This window comes from Marmota marmota, unplaced genomic scaffold, assembly GCF_001458135.2.
Source record: "Marmota marmota marmota unplaced genomic scaffold, marMar, whole genome shotgun sequence".
NCBI classification, from domain to species: Eukaryota; Metazoa; Chordata; class Mammalia; order Rodentia; family Sciuridae; genus Marmota; species Marmota marmota.
The window spans coordinates 6,419,978-6,425,584 of NW_026000206.1; the positions used below are offsets into that span (position 1 = coordinate 6,419,978).

The 5,607-nt window shown below is 50.6% G+C and overlaps 1 long non-coding RNA gene across 1 annotated transcript in view; it reads left to right on the forward strand.

Moving 5' to 3' along the window:
- The window catches only part of LOC125612750, a 2,523-nt gene extending 849 nt beyond the window's left edge, over nt 1-1,674 (forward strand). The window contains exon 2 of the long non-coding RNA XR_007343225.1: nt 1,366-1,674. This is a non-coding gene — a long non-coding RNA (uncharacterized LOC125612750). The remainder of the gene's footprint in view (nt 1-1,365) is intronic.
- The last annotated feature ends 3,933 nt before the right edge of the window (nt 1,675-5,607 follow it).

Here is a 5,607-nt window from a genome sequence, read left to right on the forward strand (position 1 = left end):
TCACTTCTCTCTCTCTCTCCTCTCTCTCTCTCTCTTTTTCTCTCTCTCTCTCTCTCTCTCTCTCTCTCTCTCTCTCTGTACTCAGAAGATTGGACTCAGGCCTCAGAGCATCCATTCCAGAGTGGCCCTGAGACCATGGGACAGACTGAGGTTCCATCCTGGATGTGCAGAGGGCAATGCCAGGTTCCTTCCACCCACCATATCCACACTCACACGGCCACTTCCTGTCCTCAGCTCTCGACTCAGTTGCCCCTGGCTCAAAGAGGATTCCTGGAGGTGGTGGTGTCCATAGGGCCTGGAAAGAGGAGTTGGATCTGGCCAAGAGAGGAGCAGAGGGGAAAGGAAGCATGCGTAGGGCCTGAGCCCAGCAGGCAGAGACAGAGGAGTCCTGGGCCACAGTGCATGTCCTTGGAGAGAGAGACTTGGGGTTCTGCCCTATTGCAATTAACAACAGGAGCCCTGACCTCATACCCAGCATTTATTGTATGCTTTATGAGTTCCATTTTATCTTCATGAACACCCTATAAGAGAACTCTAGTTATCTCCAGCAAGCAGGCACAGGGAGGTTAGAAACTCAGAAACTCAAATGGTGCCATCTGAGGCAGGTGGGGTCAGGTCTGTGACGTGGGTTTCATTTGCTGCCAGTGACCATGCCCAGTAACCATGCAGGAGCCTATGGCAGGCCGCACTGCATGCGCTAGCAGAGGCAGCTCGGGACTTGGAGAGGAGATACCTGGTTCCACCCTCAGCTCTGACTTACTTTGGGGTTCCCCAAAGATAACTGAGATGAGAACATAGCAGTTTATTGGGAGGTGGCCCTAGAGGACAAGGGAAGATGTAGGAAAAGTGAAAGAAGGTGATATGGGTTGAATTATGTCCCCCAAAAAGAAATGTAAAGGGGGCTGGGGATATATATCCATTGGTAAAGTGCTTGCCTGGCATGCTCAAGGCTTCGGGTTCAATACCCAGCAAAGAAAGAAAGAAGGAAAGAAGGAAAGAAAGAAAGAGGGGCTGGGGTTGTGGCTCAGCCGTAGAGCACTCGTCTAGCATGTGCTAAGCCCTGGGTTCGATCCTCAGCACCACATAAAAATAAATAAATAAAATAAAGGTATTATGTCCAACTACTTCTAAAAAATAAATATTTTTTTAAAAAAAAAAGAAAGAAAGAAATGTCAAGTGCTAACCTCTGGTACCCAGGAAAATGACTTCATTTGGAAACAGGGTCTTTGCAGTAATTAAGCATTAAGGTCTTTACATTTACAAGTTGTAAATTTAGTTCCTGTGATTAGGGTGGGTCCTAATCTGATAGAACTGAAAGCTTTTTTTTTTTTTTTTTTTTAATTGGGGCCTCTCCATGTTACCCAGGCAGGTCTCAAACTATCCTCCGGCTTAGCCTCCCGAGTAACCGGGACTACAGGAGTGCCATGCCTGGGGTCCTTCTAACCAAAGACACACACAGAGAGCAGTAGCCACGTGAGGGCAGGAGACTGGCTGCAAGCCAAGGGACACCAAGTGCTGCGGGAAGCCACCAAAGCCAGGAGAGAGCGCAGCCTGAAGACGTCTACCCTCCAGACCTGAAACCAATGAATTGCTGTTCTAATCTCCCCAGCTGTGGTGGTGTGTGACTGTGGCCCTAAGAAACTTAGACTCTATAAATGGTATTTATTGGGGGCATGTGTGTGTCATAATGTTCTGCCTCGCTGAAACTCAAGGGGCTCGCACCACTCCCTTAGGCCACCCAGCATCCTTGTACACCCGTCCCCACTCCGGGGACCTTGGAGGAAGCAAGACCAAGTCTCATTATAGAGGCTGGAAAGGCCGGAGGCCATCCCTCCCTGTGGCCAGATGAACGGGTGTTTTCACTGTCATGCTGATAGAGACACAGGGGAGTCAGGGACACAAAGTGCCTGGGGCTATGTGGCTGCCAGGCTGGGACGTCTGGGGGCAGGAGAGACACCCATGTGTCCTTTCTGGGGGCTCCCAGGCAGCTCTTGCACCAGCAGTCTCAATAGCGCACCTGCAGGTGTTGGTACCTACTGGAGGCCCCAGGGCATCTCCCTGAAAAACATGGCATTGAGCATTGCAGAGCTGCAGAGCCTCTAAACCTAGATGTCACACCCATGCAGAGATCCCACAACCTGATGGTGCCTTTAATACAGTTCTGTTTTGCTTTAATGAACAGAACCAGCTTCTGCTACTTGCAGCTAAGCTCCGTGATTGGCGTGCAGTGTGGTCCACACAGCACCTCCCACCGGTCCTGCCTCTGGGATTCTGGTCGAGGCCAGGAGCAAAACAAGAGAGTAATTTTAAGCATAGCCTTGGTGGCCACATCTAGGTTAGGACCCTGGCTCCTCCATGGCTGTGTGTTCTTGGGTGAGTTGCTTAGCCTCTCTGTAAAATGAGAACAGTAATACTGAGGATTTTTAACAGATATCTAGGACTCTTTTTGTTTCCAGAAACCCTTCCTCTTCCTGATGATGGAACCTATCCTTTTGGGGTAAATTCACTCTAGTCATTGAGGGATGAGCACAGGTCTCCAGGGTTTCATCAGAGTTTTCCCAGGACTTTTCTGGCTCATAAGGCCCATGTGTTTGGGCCGGTACTGCTGGAAAGGAGAGATGTATCTATCTCCTTTCAGGCAGCCATACTGGCTCTGCTGCAGAAAGCATCTCAGGGATGACAGAGGGTCAGAGGACCTGGGACACCACCTCTAAATGCCAGCCAGGGATATGGGGTTCTGATCACATCTCTGGCTCCTGGATCCAGCTGGGAATGAAGCTAAACCTGCTGCTGCACTTTCTAGTTACATGAACCAATTGGTTCCCTTTTTAGCTTAAGCTAGCTGGAACTTGGTGTTTTCATCCTGGTGAAGTCTCTGAATAGGATTAAGTGAGAAAGCACAGGACAAGTGCTAAGCATGCATCCCAAGACGGTCCACCAGGTTTTTTTTTGTTTTGTTTTGTTTTTTCCCAGAACACTGAGGAAGTGGTCAGACGCTGGGTGCCTTGTCCCCTGGCCACAATCCTGGGACTCAACAAAGCCTAGGTTGAATCAGGCGCCCTAGCTACACACGATTCTATCCTCTGCTTAGCATTTTGGTGTGGACATACTTCCATGTCACCAATGTTCTTTGAAAGCCTGTCTGTAACGTCATGGGAATGGGGATGGTGCCATCTGACACTGGGGCTGGTTTTTGTAAGTTGTGCTGCAAAAGCTTGTCTCTGCCAAGGGCCTCTGGCTGCCTGAGGACTTTCTGGGATGGGCTTCTAGGAGTGGAAATGACTGGTCTGGGCACTTTTAAAGCTCTGCACAGGTATGGAGAGGTTCAGTTTGGGGGCGGCACCTGTAACACCCCATTCCTCTCTTTCTAAATCTTCACCACCATAAGTTTTTCCACAGCCGTCACTGACCTAGTGCTGAGGGCTGAGAGCCGTGGAAGACTCGCTTCTTATTTGTAACAGCCCAATCACAGACAGATGGCTACTGCTTGGTTTTGGAAACAAAGAAACTGAGGCTCAAAGGTTTGCAATTTGACAAAGGCAACACAGCTAGAAAGGGTGGAGGCAAAATGTGCTCTAGGTTTGTGTGACAAAATCCTATGTTGTCCTCTGCCACCAAACCCTTGTAGGAAGAAGCCATTACTTCCTAGAGTCCCACCTGAAAATAATTTCCCCTAGCCAGTGACTGACATTTCCTGTGTAACATTATAAGATATCCTACTGGAAGCATATTCTTAATTATTTGGGGGTCCTAGATCATACAGGTACACCTTAAGAACATCAGGGCTGTTTGCATTACCTTTCTGACCAAAGCACAGTTGCAAGTACTCATAAGGCAAGGTCCTGTTTGGTGCAGGAAGCCCCATGAAAGGAGTGTCTCTCCATCTGGAGTTTTGGTCACCTTGGGCACTGATTTAATGTTCCCTCCAGTGGCACTGTCTTGTCCCCTCCTGGACAAGGTCAGGGTAACAAAGCAAAGAGCAAGTACTAAGCAGGCAGCATTCACTGAATTTCTCTCCAGGACTGAAGGAGAGAGAGAAGGGCCTTGGGGGGTTGGGGCAACTATGGGGGTGAGGCACGTACAGAAACCTCAGGGCAAGACAAGGGCCCAAAGGTCCTGGAGTGGTTCCGGAATTTTGTTTTGGACTTGAACTTGTTATTCTGAGTTCCCACGTGCAGAGACTGAATGACTCTCCAACCTTACCTCCATCATCCCTGAGCACCTGCCAAGGTGCCCTTTGACCAGAGAACATAAACGGGTGACCCGGACTTCAGTGTGGTCTAACTCCCTGCTGTCTCCAGTGGGCCTATTTACCACTCACTCTCCCAGCCCCTCCACCTGGGCTAGGCCTAGTGGTCATCTAGTAAATGCCTAGAGACTGAGGCCTGGTGTGCCCAGGACCAGTGCTAGTTGATTCCAGAAAGCTTCCAAGAGCTGGTGTCCAGAACCAAGACTTACTAGAGAAAGGAAGGAGGGGCTGAGTACCATTTCATGGCAAATAAACAAATTGACTCCTTTCTTCATGGGCACCCCTGCCACACTGCATGCCTGTCCCCTAACTGGTCATGACACTATGATCTAAGGCCACTTTCCCTCTGGTCCCCTTAAAGCCCCTCATTGAGTTTCTGAAGAGTTGAAATTAGCTGGCCCCAGCCCCAACTGTGGGAGATGCTTGAACAGTCTGTGGGAGCTGATCCTTCTGCGTGTGGGGCCTCAAGTCAGAGAGGGGAGGATGGACATGGGCCAGTTGGAAAACATGGATGAACAGAGGCCACAGAGGTCTCTCCCCACCCTCAATCCCCCTAGCTGCGATGGTGGTGTGTCCTGCCTGCACTGGGACCTGCCTCACAGTTAAACATCCTGGCCCAGGGGTTGGGAAGCTGAAGGAGGAGAGTTGGCAGGAGCTGCTGGTGGGCCTGTAGGTGAGTGGCCATGTGTGTAAGCTGTGGTGGGGTCCTGAGCCCTGCACCAGCCTCCTGAGGAGAAAGGAACAGGGCCTCTACCTCACTCTGCCTTCAAAATCTCATGCAAAACATCTCCTGTGGCCCTGACTGAGCAGAAACTATGGAGGGAAGGAATTCTGGGAAACACATGTACCACACACAGATGGCCACCAACCTGCGAGACTTTGGGCCACGAGGGATGCTGTAGCCCCGGCCCATGGACTAGAGTGACCAGAGATGGCCACAGAACATTCTGCTTGCAGTGGACCTCAGCTCTCCAGTCCAGATACCTACTTTCCTTGAGTTTTGGAGGCATCATCATTTTACCTTAAGCCTGGAGCCAGAAAGGGGCCACCCAGGGCCACCCTAGAAGTTCTCCTTAATCTGGAACCTCAGGCAGCAAGGACTGGGACTTGGTGCCCACCTGCCTCCCCAAACCCCCGGCCCCTCTACACCTTCTCCCCAGGAAGCTCCCAATTCACAGCCTCCCTGTCCATGTTCCACATCTGCACAACAAAGGGAGACTCAACTCCAGGAAAATGCAGAAGGCAGCTCCCTTCAGCTCTGGAACACTGGGACACACATCCAGTTCTAGAAGGAGCAGCGGTGAGGGTAGGAGAGACAGCAGGAGTTATGCTCACCCAGCAATAGGAATTCTCATGAG